The sequence below is a fragment of the Pseudorasbora parva genome, chromosome 6 (assembly GCF_024679245.1).
Source record: "Pseudorasbora parva isolate DD20220531a chromosome 6, ASM2467924v1, whole genome shotgun sequence".
In the NCBI taxonomy this organism is placed as follows: domain Eukaryota; kingdom Metazoa; phylum Chordata; class Actinopteri; order Cypriniformes; family Gobionidae; genus Pseudorasbora; species Pseudorasbora parva.
Genome location: NC_090177.1, coordinates 27,721,364 through 27,744,162, shown reverse-complemented (window position 1 = coordinate 27,744,162; position 22,799 = coordinate 27,721,364). Strand labels below are relative to the sequence as shown.

General features: G+C 39.0%; 1 long non-coding RNA gene across 1 annotated transcript in view; it reads right to left on the bottom strand.

Moving 5' to 3' along the window:
• Positions 1 to 246: 246 nt before the first annotated feature.
• The window catches only part of LOC137079352 (uncharacterized), a 212,324-nt gene continuing 189,771 nt past the window's right edge, over positions 247 to 22,799 (bottom strand). The window contains exon 6 of the long non-coding RNA XR_010905467.1: positions 247 to 380. This is a non-coding gene — a long non-coding RNA (uncharacterized lncRNA). The remainder of the gene's footprint in view (positions 381 to 22,799) is intronic.

Below are 22,799 nucleotides of genomic sequence, written 5' to 3'. Positions count from 1 at the left end.
TTAAAAACGTCAAATTTGTTAACAGTGATGCTATTATTCCATTAATAGACATTCCACCATTTTGTATAATTTGAGTCTATATTCTTTTATGCTTAATTTCCTTAGTCACATTAATAAGTTTTAGTTCATTCTCATTCTGTTGTCACTAATTATATGAGAGGATGCTTCAGGTAACATTTCATTGCAAAAATAAATCGTATGTACACATCTCACTACAAATGTCAAAGTTCACATTTTCTCAGTTCTCCTGGTTAATTAAAGTGACAATAGTGACTCGTTGACAGAGAGAAGTGAATTTGCATTGAATGGGGCTAGAATGATGTCCTTCCCCACTGGTGCTCTAAATATCCCCTCGTCTGTTTACTTTCCCATCCATGACTCTGAAAGAGGGGGGGGGGGGGTCATCTTTGACTAAAATTAAAAGGTTCACACATGTATTTGTTATAAATGCCATTTACAGTTATTTGATGTAACTTAATGATGTGTTTTCACTGAGAGTGTGAGCGAGACAGAGGTAGAGTGTTTGATTTGTGGCATGGAGGAGTGTCACTAGGCCCGAGGTGGCAGTTTACTGGACTCATTCTGCTGAGGGTTCACATTCCTTATCATCCAACACAAACACACACACACACACACACACACACACACACACACACACACACACACACACACACACACACACACACACACACACACACACACACACACACCCCTTCGAAAATAATGCTAAAGCTATAAAAATGCAGGTCTGTACACGTTTAATATTTGTTAAAGATTTGTTTGGACCCTGCACAGTCATATATCATTCAAGAGACAGAGTAATAACCAAACACCTAGTGCTGACTAATAATGAAATGACATTGTGTTGTCATTGGCCAAGTGCTGGACAATACGAAATACTCAGTGAACTGAACCAAACATCAAAACAAATATGATCATAATTCAGCTACATTGGAATCTGCTGCCTATAATTCCCAGTGGCCAGGGCACCATATTACATCTCCTCACAAAAAGCAAAACAAACATACATCTGTGGCTCTTGCTGCATCCCGATCATCATGAATTTGTCAAGGAGGTTTACGATGGAGGCGTTTACAAAGAGACAGAAAAATATCCATATTCCAAACTTGTAAAGTAAGATATCTATAGCTTCCTTTAGACCGCCTTCCTTTCCGCTGACGTAAGAGGAGACCTAACTGGCGCGACTTAATTTTTTTTACTTTGCTTGTCATTCACAAGCTTATACCGACTCATGAATCAGTTTCTTCACCTTTCAAACTGTCTGTCATGACAAATAAACGTTTTCCATGAACAGAAGTGTAACATTTTAAAAGAAGCGCAATAGGCTTTAACTTTCTCTGGATTCGAATGTTATCGCTAGGCCTATGGTTGAAACAGCATTCCAGGGCAAAAGCTCTAAGAGAAAGTTATATTGTTCAATTAACCATTTGACCAGAATTAATTAAAAATTAATGAGGACAATAATTAACTAATAAACTAATAACAATTTTGTGTATTCCTTACTCTCATTATTAAGTGTGTCAATGCTTAAATATAGGGTGAATTCAGGACTTGTAAAAAGTGTCCCATTCAGCCCGAATTCACCTAAAGGACATGTTCTTATAGTTTGATAGTAGCTTTCTCTCAACACATTTGAGTCGCGCGCAGCTCCACCTCTGCATCACTGGCGCTCTTTGCTCCAGTAATATCAAGCAGCCGTTTGTTTCTTGACCCACTAGGTGGCGCCATTTCATAGTATTTCCCGCAGCAGTGCTTATGCAGTGAAGCCTGTACAGGTTCCGCAGGATACGCCACCCTTCACTCTGTGACAAGGAAAACATTGTTACAATTAGACGACATTGAACATCGCGAGTAGTTTTGTCGTAAACCACACATTTCATAATGAACTAGGAAGGGAGAAACGTTTCATATCTTTCTAATATAATAGTTAGTTTCTAATAGTTTCTGCAACTGAATAAAGTTAAGTTAAAGATCATGTAAACATCCCCTTCATTTTCTCACAGCATTGAAATATTCAGAATATTACATGTATGAATATCTTTAATAAACTGCAAATGAGTAGAAACATAAAACTCTGAAATGAATTGTACATTTGTATTTATCCATTAGGCTATATACGGTAAAAATAACTAATTATTTTAACATTTTGGTCACACTTTATTCTCACTATTAGCTATTAATCCACCTTAAACCCTCTATGGTGCCTCCAGGCAACAGTCTATTTTAGTTTATTTTAAAAAAATAAAACACCAATTTATCAAAATACTAATCAATGAAAGTGCAAATAATTGGTCACATGACCCAGGGGTCCATTTTGTGGTCACATGGCTCCATTATTTTCTCTTCAATGAAAAGTGCATTTTTCACTAATTTCCAATTAATCACCCACAAAAATATGAGTCACCTCCACTTTGTTTTGTTTTATTAGAGAAGTATTTTCAAGAACTTTACATTATACAGTACATCATGAAATAAAGTAAATAACAAAGAACTGTTGCCTCAAGGCAACATTGTACAAAAATGGAATCGCTTAAGGCCATATACATTCAAAATATATTTGCACTTTTGCATTATTTTATATGTAATGCACATATAAGAATAGTAATCCACATACTATAATTGTACATATTATGATATGCACATTTTCTATAGCACTTCAACGGGTATAAAACACAACTGAGGATGAGGTGTCATGTGATGAGGAAGATCCGGCAGGGAGAGAGGGAGGGTGAGGTTGAAGATGGAGATGAGGATGAAGATGGATATAATAACTTGATGTGATAGTTTGGTAATACTTGTAGTTCCACGGTGGTACAATGTTGTCTGAGAGCAACAGCTGAATTTGAAATGTTACTCTTTATTAATTATTTAATTATGTAATACATTATAAACTGGATAAATGTTTGTTCAAGTGTGTGGTTAAAGAAAATTATGTTTTCAATACATTTTCTGACATGAAAATGTCAAATGTTTCAATTTGTGGTAAAATGTTGCCAATAAATAAATACAATTATGAAATTTTTTATTGCTATTGTGGCATAATTTATGCAGGAAAAACACCACACATATTTTTCCCCTCATTGAAATCATATTGCATACCATAGAGGGTTAATGAACTCATATTACTGCTTATTAATAATAGCTGTTAAGTTCATATGGTCATGAAGAATAAGACATTAATATGTGATTTATAAACAATAATAAACAGCCAATATTCTAGTAATATGCATGCTAATAAGCAACAGTTTTGGACCCTATGAAATAAAGTGTTACCAATATATTTGTTTAAAATGTAAGTATGCCAACTTAATATGCAACGAATTTCTGTGAAAATATGTTAAAAATAAAACCCCTATATACTGTTTCCTGTTATTTTACTGTTTTGATATACATGTTGACTGTAAGTAAAAGCAATTATTTAAAGACATTTATTTAATTTACTACAAAAAATTAAACACTACCTTTGAAACACTCTGTTATGCATCTTGATGTGATTCTGTGGTAGGAAGGTGATAAATAATAATAAATAATAATTGTGTTCCATATTGTCTCTTTGGCATACAAAGGGTAAAAGCAAGGCAAACTCAAAGATGTGTCAAAATTAGAGACCTTCACTACCATCCATCCATCCATCCATCTCTCTCTCTCTGGTCACAGGGGACTGATTAAATGGTTGTGTGTGTGAAGAGCTGAGACAGGCGAACAGGACGCTTTAGTGAATGCTCTGTAATCATATTAGCTATAGCACTTCAGCAGATAAAGCAGAGCGAGCAAATCACCACCAACACATAATGGACCTCAGAAACCTCATCAAACACAAGCAGGGAGGCAGGAAGAGATAGATAAGTCTTCGATTGATTTCCATCATCCCAGTACATATGCCTCTAAGCCAACACACACACACACACACACACACACACACACACACACACACACACACACACACACACACACACACACACACACACACACACACGCACGCGCACATATTTCATGAGAAATATGAATATTTTTTCATACAATTGGAGATGCCAGATGTTCATCAAGGTTGCTTACTAGGTAAAATTACACAAATGATTCAAAAGTTGACATAATGTTAACATCCTCTGGCATCACTGACTCCTGTCCCTGGGCTGTTCTGAGCTGCAAATCTATTCTTCAACGTCATTAAGTCACCGTAAAGAGAATGCACAATTTCTTTAAGTTATTTCCCCCGCCAAAAAATGTTAAATAAATTCTTACTGACCGAAGACTTTTGAACGGTAGAACAATGATACAAAAGCTTTTAGTGACATTTTTTTTGTTAATTCTTTTAAACTTTCTATTCATCAAAGAAAACAAAAACCAAAAATGTTTTACACTGCTTTCAACATTGATAACAACAATAATAACTGTTTCTTGAGCAGTATTTCTAAAGGATCATGGAATGATGCTAAAAATTCAACGTTACCATCACAGGAATACAATTGAAAATATTTTTAAATACAAAACAGTTATTTAGATTTAAATAATATTTCACAATATTACAGCTTTTTTTGTATTTTTACCAACATAAATGCAGCCTTGGTGAGACGTCGTTTAAAAACAATAAATATAGTACAGTTTCCAAACTTTTGACTAGTAGTTTATATATATATATATATATATATATATATATATATATATATATATATATATATATATATACATGTACACACTCACGGTTTATCAGACGAGGTTAGGCAGGATGCAAGCAATGAAAAAAAGAAAAAGAAGAAAAAAACAAAATAAAAATATTATTTCCTTAGTCACCCCCCCCACCCCCCCCCCCCCACACACACACACATTTCTACATTTATAGCAATGGAGTGGTTATATTAAAGTTGATATGCAGTTGTTTATGAGGGAGCCACATCCAAAGGCAGCTGGAAGAGTGTCCAGAAGGAAACACGGTCCGAACAGAGTGAAAAAGCGATGCGTATGCAGTTTGTCAGAGATCCCGGTGGTCTTTATCAGACCACTGGTGTGTGTGTGTGTGTGTGTTGAGGTAGTTCTTTCTCTCCTGATCTATTCTGGGCCACCACCTAAGTAAGCACAACTGAGTCTGCAGAGACACATCACACAAGTGTCTCCCTCACACACACCTCAAAGTGCGTATCATCACTAAACTTCAGCTGTGGCCACATGTCAGCCGGGAAAATACATTAATTTACATGTACACAACACACCATATTTAAGTAGGGGTTTCCATTGTTTCATTCAGTCTGTACTATATGCTAGATGTTTCCTATATGTTTGCCATTTTGAGCTTTTAAATGTTTAAAATGAAAAAAGTGTGTGCATTTATTGTTGGGTTTAACTTTAAGGGGTAAGTTGCCTTAAAATGTTGAGTTCAATGTTGTTATTTTTTACAGTTTAGATGCAAACTGTTGTTTTCTTTGAAAAAAAGATCTTTGAGACGGAGAAACACTTCACTGAGGAAAACAACTACATCATTTACTTATAGTGTGACAAATATCCATTGTTACTCTGATTCATCGTGATTAATGCTGCAATACTATCAACTTTTTAAGAAATCACACACTGTAAAAAATTATTTAGAAAAAAAGTTACCTGGTTGCCTTAAAATTTTGAGTTAATTGAAATCAAAATTTTGAGTTAATACAATTAACATTTTTTGAGATTCGACAACCTTTATTAAAATATTATTAAAAGATTTTGTAAGCATATTGGGTAATTGTTCTGATGACGCAGTGAAACATGCCAAATAGTGCTATTTTCATGATTTATCAAACATTTTATGTGGTTCAGATACAATAATATTTTGAGTTTCTATTTATTAAACAAATATCCTTCATTGGATCAACTAAATTTTTTTAAGGCAACCAGGTTACTTACTTTTTTAAGTTAAACCAACAAAAACAACCAATTTTTTTTTTTTTTTTTACAGTGCAGCAGTACAATCTTGGTTGCAGTCAGAATAAGTGGACTGGGAATTTCCAGGAAGAAGTCATCAAATAATCAATGTGTGAAAGGGTCAGGGTTTGATAAGAGTAATGGAAGCTCTAGTGTCCGTGTTCTTCAGACGCCACTGGAGAGTATCAACATTTACCAGATACGCTTGCAGAGGTCTGTATAAAATAAAAGTCTGAAAATGTGTCTATATATTTCAGTCGACGTAAAATCAATCCATTACTTCATGAACACTCAGAATAAGTCCATAATTGGAATATTTTGCCTTAGCACAATAAGCCCGTAGCTAAGTGAAGATGATGGTGTATTTTTTGATAATGTCCAAATGACCATTCATGGTCCATTGATGTTCTCCAAGGGGTCATGGTTTGGTAGCATCAGCAGTTAGCCCTTGCTTGTAGATGCTGTAGTTAAAAAAAGCTATCCTTCCACATTACCTGCCATTTAAGCTGTATATATACAGTATAGTTTATTGCTAAATATTTATATACAAATGTACAACATAATGTACATGAAAGTCAGAGAAAATACGAACAGTATTTAATCCATTAATCTTTATGGTACAACATAAACCTTTGAATGTATGAAATATACAGTATATCCCTATACAAAATATGTATTTCTAATAATTAATTCTAGTTTTTCAAAAGGAGTTATGCTAGCCTATTAAACACATTTTTATGAAGCTGAAATTACACTGACCAGTGGACCATAAAGAAGAACATATATCGTCATTTAACAACCCCAGAGCTCATGATATAAGTATTAAAAGGTTTCAACATCATTTTTAAAAATCAATGTCACTATGGAGAAAATGAACTTGATGTTAATATTTAGAACCCCAGGGCACTATATGAGCAATCATAGCTACATCAACCTTAAGCACTGGTGGAGTCCTGAGGAATGCTTACATCATGAAAACTTAATACCAAAGCTTAATGATATTAAAGGGTTAGTTCACCCCAAAATGGAAATTAGCCCATGACTTACTCACCCTCAAGTCATGTTTATGACATTCTTCTTTCAGATGAATACAATCAGAGTTTTATTAAAAATGTCCTGCTCCTCCAAGCTTTATAATGGCAGTGAAAATCCTTTTCTGTTTTGAAGTCAGTAAAAGTGCATCTATCCATCATAAAAGTAATCCATACAGCTCAGTGGGGTTAATAAAGGTCTTCTGAAGTGTAGCGATGCGTTTGTGTAAGAAAAATATCCATATTTAAAACTGTACAAACTGTTCTCTAATTTCCACTTACTGTTGTACGAGCGTTCACGAGAGACTGAAGAACAAGATAATGTCATAAGCTGAAACAACATTCTCTCGTGAAACACGAACAACAGTTAGTGGAAGTTAGAGACTCTAAGCCAAACGCATCGCTTCATTTCAGAAGGCCTTTATTAACCCCACTGTCACAACCGCACAGCCACCACCTTTGGACACAGACACAGACACTCACGCCACACCCACTCGTTCCCAATCACCTGAATTCTGAACACCTGTGCACCATCATCCGTGTCCTACATAAACACTTTTCATCCCTTCACTCCACGGCCTCCTCAGGGAAGTCAAACAATTGATTGTAGTTTATGAGGACGCCATGGACTTGGAATCCCTCATTCAGAAAACTATCCGAGCTTCTCAACGGCTGTCTGCCTGTGGCATCACCGCACCCGCTGTTAATCCTCTGCCCGTCCAACCACCTGTCGCCCCTCCAGCACCTGAACCCATGCAGAACAATACACACCATCTCACCGCCAACGAACGTCAATGCAGAATTGCGCAACAACTGTATTTGTATTGTGGGGGAGAAGGACATGGCATTTTGACTTGCTCTGTGCGAATCTTCTTGGCCAGCGGTGAGTACCATCCAGTTGCCCCCCTCTTACTGCCAAGCTTACCAAAACTACAGTATCAGTTAGTAATTCTCACTCCTCCGTTTCAGCACAAGCCCCCATCGACTCCGGGTCGGCTGGGAACTTCATCAGCCAACAAACTCTCCAAAACCTAAATTCTCAACGTCAACGTTGTCCAGTTGACCTTCGTATCACCACCATTCAGGGAAAACCACTGGGCCGAGTTCGTGTCCGCCATTTCTCCCCCACACTTTCTCTACGGGTTGGAAATCGGCATGAAGTGATGATTTACGAAGTGCCTACAACCTCATTCGCATCCGAAAGGGAGATGAGTGGAAGACAACCTTCATCACCCCCTCAGGTCACTACGAGTACTGGCCGATGCCGTATGGGTTGTCCAACTCTCCCTCGGTCTTCCAGAACTACATGAATGAGGTATTTTGAGAATTCTTAAATAAATTCATCATCGTCTATATTGATGATATCCTCATCTACTCGAGTGACCTGAGGGAGCACGAAGGACATGTCCGCCAAGTCCTCAAAAAACTCAGAGTTCATCTATATCTCAAGTTGGAGAAGTGTGAGTTCCATATCACCTCCGTCTAGTTTCTTGGGTACATCATCGACAACTATGGAGACAAGATGGACCAGAGGAAGGTGCCGGACATGGAGCTCTTGACAAGAGCTCTTGATAAAAGGATGTTCAGTCTGTGCATTGCTGATACTCATAGGAGACTACCAGAGGGAAAGCTGGTACCTTTCCCGATCCCTAAATGTCCATGGACCCACCTAGGGATCGACTTTATGTCGGACCTTCCTCCTTCTCAAGGGTTCACCTGTGTACTAGTCGTCGTGAAACCGCTTTTCTAAATCCTGCAAACTCATCCCCTTAAAAGGCTTTCCGACCGCGTTGGAAACCGCAGAGGCATTCCTCATCTGGTTTTGCACCGATCAGCACTACAACAACTGTCTGCTACTGCTACTTACCAGAAGCCTACCTGCCCGTCTTCCTCGTCGTCTTCATCCTCGTCATCCCCATCATCATCCTTGTGGTCACCGTCCTCATCATCTCTCTTTACAAAGGAAAGTCTTTTATCATTGTGTTACCTGTCTATGTGTCAAGATTCACCTTTGAGTTCAACCTGTGTCCGTTACCTCTGTTTAATAAACACGTCTGTGTCTGACACCCTCGGAGCTGTATGGATTACTTTTATGATGGATAGATGCACTTTTATGGACTTCAAAACATATCAGCCATTGGATGACTTGAGGATGAGTAAATTATGGGCTAATTTTCATTTTTGGGTAAACTATCCCTTTAACACATCGTGTGTGTGTGTGTGTGTATTTTATATATATATATATATATATATATATATATATATATATATATATATAATTTTTTTTTCTCCAAAACACATTGGCTACAATTATTGGAACCCTTTTATTAAATACTTTTTGCAACTACCTTTTTCCACGATAACAGCTCTGAGTTGTTTTCTTTAATGCCTGATGAGTTTGGAAAACACTTGATATCAGAAACCTTTACTCCATACAGAATCTCTTCAGATCATTCAGATTCACAGCTCCATGTTGGTGCTTCTTATCTTTAGTTCACCCCACTCCATTCTCTAGCCAAGACTGTCAGGTTTTGTTTTTTTATCGATTGGTATATGAACAAGATGTCTGAGACCTCCAGCAAAAAAATAGGCTCGCAACATTAAAGTCCTCATGAAATCAAAATTGACCATATTTACTTTGTTAGCACATGTTACAGGTCTTAGGGTGAACAATCAACAAGTGCAAGTTAATACACACAAAAAGTTGTTTGTAATCTTTAATCAAAATCTGAGAAGTAAATTCCGGTCTGGAAACGGCATTCCTTCTCAGATGACGGCAGTTTGACGGCTTTGGTTTGAAAATGCTTAACCACTCCCCCCCCAGCCATTCGTCTGCTATGAGCGAGAGATGGAGAGGAGGAGTGCTGAAGTCAAACCCTGCCCTCTATTCAACATTCCGTTTCACTTGGAAATATGTCACAGCACTGAAAAAAACTCTTGCTACTTCCGGTTCACTGGAACTTTAAAGATCCAGTGGTATTTTTAACCATGGACATGGGGTACTTTTTATCCGTTTGTACCAAACCCATCTGGTGGGTTTGCTGCCAAAAAGCTTTTTTTTTACTTTAATCTGACCATAGAACTAAGTCCTGTGTGAAGTTCCAGTCGTGTCTGACAACTTAATATGATGGAGTTTGTTTCTGGATGAGCAACTAGGATTTTTCATGAATCCCTCCCAAACAGCATGTGGTGATTATAGGGTTTGTTAGATTGTTATTATTATTAGACTTTCTAAACCCAAGACTCGACTAATCTCTGTGATTCTCCATTTGTAATCCTTGGAGAGTCTCTGTCCACTTGAACTATCCTCCTCAAGTGCATTAAGACAATATAGACATGCGTCCTTTATCAGCCAGATTCTTAACATCTTTAGTTGATTGGAAATGAAAGCTTTAGTTCTGCCAGGAAGATTCAATGTTATGTCACGCATCACTTTCAGACCTAACCAATCACGTCATAATCCACAGAGTATAAAAGATCACTTAAGCCCCTTTCACACTGCGATTCCGGCAAATACACGGATAATGCGACCCGGCATTTGTTCCTGGGCCGCTAGATTTGGTCTATTCACACAGCCACCGAAATACCGTAATATGTGCACTTTCACACACAACCCGTAACGTTCCCGGATTGAGTTGACACGTGACATCGGGATGTGACGTATAATGGCGAGCGATCTCAGCTTCAGCGCGGATAGTAAGGAGCTCCGTGGTCTCGACTTGTGTCCGGTTTGCGCACATTTCTGCTTGTTTAATTTGTGTTTCTTTTGTATACGAACACTCTCTGTGTTTAAAACACAGACTAGCTCTTCTGTTACCGCAGGGTTGTATTATTGAAAAAAACAAGCTCTAGGAGTCGCACGATAACTACGTACACGTTGCGGCATTAGTTTTGGCTTTTGTTCACACAGCGTTCGTCCCGGATCGAATCCTGCAATGTTACTAGGTCCCCGACCCGGGTTCAATTCGGTAATCAATGCCGGGACGTGGTTGCTTTCACACAGAAGGCAACCTGGCAATGTTCCGGGAATATTGCGGGTCTGACGTCCAGTGTGAAAGGGGCTCTACACATGCCTTATTTCGCAGATGCTGATGCCGACAGTTACCTTCAACCTCCCCACCACCACCAGGATGGTCCCCATCTATACCTCCCTGGGGTCAGCTGCGCCCCTGCCTTCATCTTCAGTTAGGATACGCAGAGTCCGTTACTCTCGAAACAGAAGCTAAGGACGGGGCCTACGCCAAAGAACTCCTTCTTGCTGGACTATCAATACATTTGTTCATTTTTGCAATTCATCTGGCTTCCTAATCTTTCTGGTAGAACTTCTTAATTATTGCCCTGATGGTGGGAATGGGAATTTTCAATGCTTTAGCTATTTTCCTTCAGCCACTTTCTATTTTCAACAATGTTTTGCTGCACATGCTTGGTTTTATTCATTGAGATGAATGATTAAGGGAATTTGGAAATTTGTGATTCCTCATATTTATACTCCTGTGGAACAAGACGTCATAGCTGGACAATTTCATGTTCCTAGTCACCATGGTGTGCTAAAAAATGTAAATATTAATGTACTTCAGAGATATTTTACTCATAAAATATTCTAGGGGTGCCAGTAATTGGCCAACATGTTTTGGAGATAAAACATTTATTTCATAATGTGTATCACAAGGTAACACCAAAATCGCAAGTCACTTTCAACAGATCACAAAACGTACAGCGACTTCTCGCGATAATTCATGATTTTGCAAATAGCAAATAATCAGCATCTCAAACTTACTGTCTCTTTAATGAACGCTTTACTTGAATGAAGAAGGGCCTCGCTGTCTTGATCTCGGTCCCAGCGGCCCGTGAAATGAGCGTGTGTGGGGGGTGCGAGGTGACGGCCGAGTGGCAGCGCGCGCTGTAAGCACATTTTCCGCGCGAGGCTAATTAAACCTCCACAGAATAAGTGGCGTCCTATTAGCTCTTCAGAAGCACGTCCCGTTAATAAAGCAACCTGGATCGATGCCCTTCATTACCTTGTGTGCGGTTCCTCTCTAAATAAATGCTTAAAATACAGGATAGCCCAAAGCTGTTGCTGATGAAAAGGCTTTTTAAAAAGATATCCAAGCGTGCATACCCATTCGTTCAGTTTATGTCCCATTAGAAAGATTTCCATGACACGGCGTATGCCAAATATGATGCGAGAAGTTCTTCAAGATGGTCGTCAATGAGTATCAATTTTGAGACAAGCCTAGTAAGAGTTTTTTTTTTCAATTATTAATTAAATTTAGTTTTAATTAATTAAAGAGTTGGGATGAACCAAAACAAACTCCTCTAGGATGAATCAGAATATTACAAACTTATACATAAAAGTCTGATAAACAAATAAAAATGTAATTAATTAATTAAATAAAGGTAAAAGAAGAGCTGATGTAGGCTTTAAGCTATAAGAATGGTTTGGGCATTTCTCTGTGAGTAGGAGTATGACCCTCTCGGGTAATATCTTGCACTAAAGTCTTTCTAAGAAGGATTGTAAGCAAAAATGTATAGAAGAAATTAATAACGCACAAAATCAGCTGGGAATAATATTGTGTTAACACAGGCACCATGCGTATTTTCTTTTTAATGCCCTCCACATCAAAAGAATAATTTATTCATTGAGAATGAATTTACCAGAGTACAGGCAAGAGCCTTATTTTCCCATGCTCCCCTGAGGCCGTCATGGCTGACTTGTGTCATATTTACTGTGTAATTGATTTTTAAATGCATTCTTCATCTTGTTTGCCTCCTGTTTCCCCACCCAGAGCAATTGATCTCCCTGCACTCATCTGCCTCGCTCCTTTCTTTTTCATGAAAGAGAGGAGTTTGATAAAGAACAATTTTGCTCTCCTTTTCATTATCACTTGCTCTCTCCACCTCATTTGCCACTGCTGAGAGGACACTCTTAGGGATCCGGAGCTGAATGTGAACGCAAGAAGGGAGGTCAGTAGAAAGCAGGCGCAGTCTTCCCACCCCTGGGAGAGATCGCATGAGATCAGAAAGTGCCGGCATGCACAGTACTTCCTGTAGGAGGTGGAGGGATGCACTGAGAGAGAGAGAGAGAGAGAGAGAGAGAGAGAGAGAGAGAGAGAGAGAGAGAGAGAGAGAGAGAGAGAGAGAGAGAGAGGCATTGCTAATCAATCCATGGATGCATTGTAAAATCAATGCACTGTATAATTAGGGCAATCCAAGGGTAAAAAAAAAATGCTGCTCTGCAGTTTAGTCTCTCTGCAGTCACAGGCCTCTCTCTTGAGGTGGATGCCACACTTTACCTGAGCATGCATTATGAAATCTCTCTTCCTTACAGATATACACCAATGAGGTATAACATTATGACCAGTGACAGGTGAAGTGAATTCCTGTTATTAGGTGGGATATATTAAGCAGCAAGTGAACATTTTGTCCTCAAACAAGGGCCAAAATGTGATGACTAGATGGGTCAGAGCATCTCCAAAACGGCAGCTTTTGTGGGGTGTCCCAGTCTGCAGTGATCAGTATCTATCAAAATTGCTCCAGGAAAGAAACAGTGGTGACCGGGTAACAGGGTCCTGGGCGGCCAAGGCTCATTGATGCACGTGGGGGGCGAAGGCTGGCCCATGTGGTCCGATCAAAGAGACGAGCTACTTTAGCTCAAATTTCTCAAGAACTTAATGCTGGTTCTGATAGAAAGGTGTCCGAATACACAGTGCATCACAGTTGCGTATGGGGCTGCATAGCTGCAGACCAGTCAGGGTGCCCATGCTGACCCCTGTCCTACACCGAACGGTGAGCATCAAAATTGAACTACGGAGCAATGGAAGAAGGTTGCCTGGTTTGATAGACCATGTTTTCTTTTACATCATGTGCATGGCCGGGTGTGTGTGCGTTGCTTACCTAGGGAACACATGGCACCAGAATGCACTATGGGACGAAGGCAAGCCGGCAGAGAAAGTCTGACGCTTTGAGCAATGTTCTGCTGGGAAACTTTGGGTCCTGCCATCCATGTGAATGTTACTTTGACATGTACCACCTACCTAAGCAGACCATGTACACCCTTTCATGGAAACTTTCAACTTTTATCGTATGGACCAATTATATATATCTATTTTAAACATTTGTATATAAAATAATAATAATAAAAAAAAATTGGTTTCATAGAAGAAAGTATGATGTGTAAAATATGACAATTCAAATTTTGGGGGAATATTCATAATGCAATAGATGCTGTTGTGAATTGCACAAGGAATAACCAGCTCTAGCCCAGTGCTATAGATAGAGGATCAAAAACAGACATCTTTGAAAGATTATGTTACTGTTTATATAGCCGCAGGGTTTAATAAGGATTTGTATGTCTATGTTTTTTTTAACTCTCATAGCTCTCAAAAATGTACCACTGACATGCATTATACGAATGGCACAGTTAAACATCTTTATTTGTGTTCTACTGAAGAAACAAAGTCACCTAACGGTATATCTTGGATGCCCTGGGGGTAAGGAAATCACTAGGGCTGTCCTCGACTAAGGATTTAGACAATCGAATCAGAATTGTCGAATCTCTCTATGGTCGACTGATAGTCGAATCATCTGTGTGTGTGAATGGGGTGAATGGGGCACGACACTGTCAGCAGAAGGGTAAAACTATTTTTATTTTCCTTTACACACTGCACACAGCAACAACTTTTAATAAAGCGACCAAAACTGCCTGTTAACTGACAGACGAACTGACAATGGCTTTCTTATTTAGGTTTAAATAGCCTAAAAGGTAATGTGGTGGATAAACATTAATAAACCGTTTTCTCATAACATGTTAAAGCCGCGATCGAAATACAGAACATCACACAAATATATAAAAGAACATTTTGATAAATAAACCAAAAAAATACCTGCCTAGAGAGGAAAAGAACACTTCAAGTGCGTTTACATGCACGTTCTGAAGCCAAAAGCAGGTGAAGGACGCGAAGCTCGTGCACATTATATACACGCGAGCTCAATTTTGAATTGACTGACAGATGAGCTGCACGAAAGCGCTCTGTGGTGCAGCAGGATTTTAAACAACTTCCCGAGCGGCCGCGGACAGGCGCTGAATGCTGCCGCCGGTGTGTGTACTCTCATTGAACGTGTTCTAATTTTAAAGGCGCGGTGCGAAGCGAAGCTCCCTTAAAGGGGTTGCACACCGATGCTCAGCTCAGCGCCGCGACACGTCTTTAAAATATTGAGCACCCCCATATTGCCGAAATGGTATGATCCTCGTTTCATAACACCCGCGAAGATTCGACCGTGAGATCGGTGGTCGAATCAGGCTTCGCATATCGATGCATCGAATCTTCGACTATTCGGGGTCACCCCTAGAAATCACATTTTCCTTTTTGGGTGAACTATCCCTTTAAGTTCAGATGCAAAATGCTTTAGGTCTTTTTGTCAAAAAACAAACAAAACAAAACAAAAAAACATTTGGATTCTCTTGGTTCTTTTGGACTGGAACAAAAAAGAAAATGGCCTCTGAAATACTCTCCAACCTTTATTGAAGACTTTACAGAATTGTTATCAACAATTTCCTCAGAGTTTGACTATTTTGCTATTGCTGCATGGGGATTTTTAACATTCACATAGACAATGCTGAATCCAGTACAACAAAAGAGCTCATGACTGTTCTTAACACTTTTGATTTGACACAGCAAGTACATGGACCCACACACAAAGTTAAGAATTTAATTTATGATATTGCTCCTCTGAAAGTCAGGAAAACAAAAAGCACCTTGGAGAAACTCAACAGCAGTGCAAATAATGAAAAGACAATGCAGGAAATCTGAATGCCTGCGGGGAAATACAAAACTTGTATCTTAATCATTTATGTTAGTTCATAATGCATAAAAAAGGTTAACAAATAAAACTAACAATGAATAATACTTCTACAGTATTTATTAACCTTAATGTTACAAATGGAATATTGGATATAATGTATTATGATGGATCATTGTATTATATTAAGTGTTATTTCATATAAATCCAAACAGTTTGCTTTTTTAGAATACTTGACGGTTTTCTGATCAAAATAACAAAATATGTATTGAAATCTAATGCATTTCTGATGTGTTTATATTTCTGTCGGATGCATGACCATACAGTCTGGTTTCGTACATCACTAGTTGTTACATCGCTTTAACTGCCTGGGGTAAATTTTATTGTTAATGTTAGCGTCCTTTCAACCTCGATGACAAAGTAAAGTAGCCTACATACATACTGCTGTTCTTTCGCTGCTAAAGCATCTAGTCACCAAAAAAATTACTTTATAATGATTTGGCAACATGTACTGAAGTGTTCTGTATTCATACCGTTTCCCTTTCGCTGTTTTAAATCTGTGCAGCGTTCAGTGAAGCGCGCAGCCTCACGTGTCCTCACGTGTTAAAGGGGGGGTGAAACACTCAGTTTCAGTCAATCTCATGTCAGTCTTGAGTACCTATAGAGTAGAATTGCATCCTTCATATCTCCGAAAAGTCTTTAGTTTTATTATATTTATAAAAGAAATATAGGCTGTACCGAGTCTTTACCGATGGCTGTAAAAAGATGTGTTAAAAAACGAATGCCTGGAGGCCTATCGTGTGGGCGGAGCTAAAGAATGAATAGTGCGCACAAAGCGGTGACGTTCTCAAGCGTGGAGAAACCCATGGCTATCGATCGGATTTAGCTAATATATATGATCCAGAATCACATCCGGAGGCTGAAATAAATTGAACAGGAGAAACAGCAACATCAGGACGTCCGTCTCTGTGGTATGTACTGTATTTAGTGGCCTGTCAACATTTGTGTGTTTACTTGCAGTTTATTAAGACATGATTCGGTTTATGGACTATTGTATGAGACTAAACCTTAGCAGTAGCAAGCAAAACGGTTTTGCACGTCAGACTAGTGTAACGTTATACATAGAACAACAATGGAGTAACCGTAAGCGCATTTGAATGATGAAGCAAGCGATCGTGTCGTTTACTGATGTTTACTCACGTGACGATAGCCAACAGCACAGACATTTGAAGCAGTTTTACTCACCGGCTGCTTCCAAAGCAGGACCGAACCTTTCTCGCTGGGACCGCTCCGTCAAAACACACTTCTTTGGTATGATTTGGTAAAGTCCTGTGACAACAGTGACCGTGGAAATCCACTTTGCGACACAACTGAAGCGATGTTGCGAAGCTTCCCGTCATTTCTGCGTTCAAATCGGTTCAAATGCAGCGCTGCCTTCCCGGAATGCTGTGCTGAAGCGTTGAAGTCGCTCGAAGTCACCCATAGGAATAAAGTGGAGCGCGGCGCGGACTATAACGACATAAGTGTTCACGGACGACTGGATCTGCACCTGAGCGAGTGTTTATGAGAAATACTCCATCAAACGTCCAACATTAGTTTTTGAATATTTGTCTATGTTTAGGATGGGAATCCAAGTCTTTAACAGTGTAAAAAGCTCAGTGTGCATAAACAGCATTTCACCCCCCCCCCCCCTTAATGTAAACAGTGATAGTTTTTAATTTGGCCTCTAGAGACCGCTCTCACGCTATATAATACCAGCAGACCCTTCTCAGAGCTCTCGTAGGCTACTGTGTAAAGACAGCACCCTTCTCAGCCGCTCCCGCAACGGACGCAAACCGGAAAAACTATCGGTATTGATTTTTGACGATAACCGATTGTTCCAACAATCAGCTCAGAAACTGAGTATTAGAGACCTGAGACCTCTGCAGGGCAGACTTGAATCTCACTATACAGCCCTACTTACAAAAAATCTGAAAATAGAAATTAGACCACATGCAGCAGACAGAGGTAAAAGAGGGGGAAATGAAGCTTTAGAGCAATGTAACTGAGGAAGAGAGGGGTGAAAGGAATGGATAACGGTTTGGAGAATAAACCGGTGGCCCTGGATTAGTGGTCAGCTGGCCCTGTTATTTAATAGGAGCTGTCCTTCAATCAAACTGATATCAATGCACTGGTGACTAGTGACCGGTGTCTTTCTCAATGAATTCCTATGAAGATGTCCATAGGAATTCATTGAGGAATTCGAAGACACCAGTCACTAGTCACCAGAGCATTGATATCAGTTTGATTGAAGGACAGCCGGAGCATGTGTTTGGAATGATAGAGGTGGTGATGTCAGCTAAAGAACAGAGATCTTAATTCACGTTTGTATTGTACAGCCAATGAACACAAATCGCATTGGTTTGTGTTAAAGTCAGAGGTATGGTAAAAATGAGGAAAAAAAAACTTCAACATGGTTTGCAGTAACAATGAGTTCCCAGTAGATTTTCATTTAGCTTTTTACATGGTCAAAGAACAAAATTGTGTCCTCCTGGTCTTATGACATCAGGGCCATTCAAATCACTTTGGTCAGAGCAAGATGGTGGATAAGGATGCATATCAGGTGTGTTTTAGTGTGTTTTTTAAATGATTTATTCAGTTCATGAAGGTGTTGTAAACTCAATGGTTATGTGCCGATTAATTGGCAAATCCGATGAATCGGTCGACCTCTAGTCAATACATTGCAGATATGCTGATTAAATACAAACCCAACAGATCACTCAGATCAGCAGGATTAAGTCAGCTAGAAATATCAAGAGTTCACTCAAAGCAAGGAAAGTCTGCTTTTAGCTATTATGGCAGCCACAGTTGGAACCAGCTTCCTGAACAGATCAGATGTGCTCCAACAGTAGCCACATTCAAATCCAGACTCAAAACACATCTGTTTTAGCTGTCCATTTACTGAATGAGCACTGTTCCACTGTACGTCCGACTGATCAGTCCTGCACAGGTCCGATTTTATAAATCCGCACCCGCCCGTACCCGCGGTGCGTTAAACCGCATCCGACCCGTTTTCTGACAGGAGCACTAATTAAAATCCGCACCCGACCTGACCCGCTAAAAATAGAACCGACACCTGACCCGCACACGAAACAAAATCAGTTAAGCATATAACATTATTGCCAGGTCATACAAAAGTAATTACAGACCCTTAACACAAGGACAACCTCAGCCGAAGCTGTCAAAAGGCTACATCGTGAAGAACATAGTAGGCTAATCATTTTACCAGCTTTATCAAACAGACGCGAGACATGGCTACATCACTATCTCTGCTGCCACACAGTTTCGTCTACTCTAGCCTAGCATACATCTGACAATTTCGGATTCAAACACGCCCTGTACACCACACATACTTAACAGTTTTAAATGAAACAATTAACAACAGTGTAGGTGATACGTTAAATTGAAGAAAATTCCAGTTATGTATGCGCATTGCGAATCATAACAAATTAGGTTAGACCGGACTGTGCATATAGGCTTAACTATACAGCCACTACAATTATGCGCTTGTGATTTTTTGAAAGTGAGAGAATCCTTGGAGGGAGCGTGGCAGCACAAATAACCTGATATTGTTTTCAAATTATTTTATTAACTTGAAATACAGGCAAGACATATTTTTGTAGATGTGTTCCTAAACTGTTTTAAAAGCGTGTTAGACCCGTGTTTCCCCCTTGTCCAACCCGACCCGCACCCGTATCCGACACAGTTGGAGGTTTTTCATCCGTTTCAGCAACATTTGCGGGTCGACGTCCCCTTGAGCCTGTAGTTTCTGAGTTTAGGGCATGTCAGTGAGAAAATTGGATGCAATCGAATGTATGAAATGACTATTTTTTGCAACACAATAAAATTGTATTGTACAATCGGAATACATATAACCATTGAGTTTACAACACCTACATGAACTGAATAAATCATTTAAAAAACACACTAAAACACACCTGATATGCATCCTTATCCACCATCTTGCTCTGACCAAAGTGATTTGAATGGCCCTGATGTCATAAGACCAGGAGGACACAATTTTGTTCTTTGACCATGTAAAAAGCTAAATGAAAATCTACTGGGAACTCATTGTTACTGCAAACCATGTTGAAGTTTTTTTTCCCTCATTTTTACCATACCTCTGACTTTAACACAAACCAATGCGATTTGTGTTCATTGGCTGTACAATACAAACGTGAATTAAGATCTCTGTTCTTTAGCTGACATCACCACCTCTATCATTCCAAACACATTCTCCGGCTGTCCTTCAATCAAACTGATATCAATGCTCTGGTGACTAGTGACTGGTGTCTTCGAATTCCTCAATGAATTCCTATGGACATCTTCATAGGAATTCATTGAGAAAGACACCGGTCACTAGTCACCAGTGCATTGATATCAGTTTGATTGAAGGACAGCTCCTATTAAATAACAGGGCCAGCTGACCACTAATCCAGGGCCACCGGTTTATTCTCCAAACCGTTATCCATTCCTTTCACCCCTCTCTTCCTCAGTTACATTGCTCTAAAGCTTCATTTCCCCCTCTTTTACCTCTGTCTGCTGCATGTGGTCTAATTTCTATTTTCAGATTTTTTGTAAGTAGGGCTGTATAGTGAGATTCAAGTCTGCCCTGCAGAGGTCTCAGGTCTCTAATACTCAGTTTAACCTAGTACAGGACAGTGCAGATTCAGATTTCAAGTGGCCAAAACCTAAATTGGCATGACTTATTAAACAAATTGCACCTTTAGGCAGGACATTGCATCAGAAGTTTTTTTTTTTTTATTTTTATTGGGAACGTGTGCATTTTTCTATACATTTTCTCACACAGAGAAATCAGTAAGTACAAAGCTTGGCGCAATAATGCTTACTAACTGTGTTTTAAAAAATGTAATAGCATTTTTGCAGTAGATCAGCTTATAGCCTATATTTGAATTTTGTCTCCTTTCAGTAAAGCTTTTATCTCACATTTAGTATCTTTCGTTTTCATTATTAGTGTGCAGGCTTCTTTTTGCATTTTTGTCATAAAATTAAATGAAGTTTCTATTTGCATATACAATAATTTAAATTTGGGGTCAGTAATATTCTTTTTAAAGAAATTAAGAATCTGCAAGACACATTAAATTGATTAAAATTGACATATATTAATTATAATATTCATTATAATAAGAAATGTTCATCATATTAGAATAATTTCTGAAGGATCATGTTAGACTGAAGACTGGAGTAATGATGCTGAACATTTAGCTTTACCATCACAGTAATACATTACATTTAAACACACGCACACGCGCACACGCGCACACGTGCACACACACACACACACACACACACACACACACACACACATGTCTGAGTATTTCACAATCTGCTCAGTTACTGGGATTTTCACGCACAACCATTTTTAGGGTTTACAAAGAATGGTGTGAAAAGGGAAAAACATCCAGTATGCGAAAGTCCTGTGGGTGAACATGCCTTGTTGATGCTAGAGGTCAGAGGAGAATGGGCCGACTGATTCAAGCTGATAGAAGTGCAACTTTGACTGAAATAACCACTCGTTACAACTGAGGTATGCAGCAAAGTATTTCTGAAGCCACAACACGCACAACCTTGAGGCAGATGGGATACAACAGCAGAAGACCCCACCGGGTACCACTCATCTCCACTACAAATAGGAAAAGGAGATTCTAATTTTGGTGAGCTTGTGCAAATTGTAAAGTTGAAGACTGGAAAAAGGTTGCCTAGTCTGATGAATCTCGATTTCTGTTGAGACATCTGTCAGAATTTGGCGTAAACAGAATGAGAACATGGATCCATCATGGCTTGTTACCACTGTGCAGGCTGGTGGTGGTGGTGTAATGGTGTGGGGGATGTTTTATTGGCACACTTTAGGCCCCTTAGTGCCAATTGGGCATTGTTTAAATGCCACGGGCTACCTGAGCATTGTTTCTGACCCTATTCATCCCTTTATGATCACCATGTCCCCATCCTCTGATGGTTACTTCCAGCAGGATAATGCACCATGTCACAAAGCTTGAATCATTTCATATTGGTTTCTTGAACATAATAATGAGTTCACTGTACTAAAATGGCCCGTCACAGTCACCAGATCTCAACCCAATAGAGCATCTTTGGGATGTGGTGGAAAGAGAGCTTCGTGCCCTGGATGTGCATCCCAAAAATCTCCATCAACTGCAAGATGCTATCCTATCAATATGGGCCAACATATCTAAAGAATGCTTTCAGCACCTTGTTCAATCAATGCCACGTAGAAATATAGAAGTTCTGAAGGCGAAAGGGGGTCTACAGTATTAGTAAAGTGTTCCTAATAATACTTTAGGTGAGTATATCACAATATTACTGTTTTAACCCTTAAGGTTAGGCTGGGTGGGATGTGGATAATCTATTAGGGACAGTAGAAATGATAACCAGAACAAGAGCACTTTTTAAAAAAATGTTTTACTAGTAGACTATAGTTTATTTTTCTTGGTATTTCTATACTTTTAATATATTAGTTAGACAAAAATGAGTTATTTTCTAGTTTAGATGCATTCACATATGCTGTTCAAATCTTTTAATTAAATATAAGTGATGCGTGATCCATTGCACATGGAAAAAAATAAATAACCTAAAATTATGAACTTATAGTATGTAATGTGAAAACCTTTGCATTATTAAAGAATAATTTCCAGGCATATACAACATATTAATTATATTTAGATTTAACTAGTTTGTATTGTAACAACTCAAAGGATACATCAAAAGGACAGAGAAGAAGTGACCACTGATTGGGTGGCAAAAGCGTTTTGTCAATGTAAGCAGGTTAACAGTGTTTGCAAAGGCATGAGTGACATCATCATCTGGTGTGGTGTATTGCGGAGCTCCAGTGAAAAGGAGTTTTGCTGCAGTGTTCTCCATACTGTTGCGAAAAAGCCTTTAATGCAGGCGTTCCACTCCCAATGCAGCAAGATACAGCAGTTCACCTACAGGGATGTATGTATCGTTTCTGTCTAATAGCATCCCAATGCACAGAGC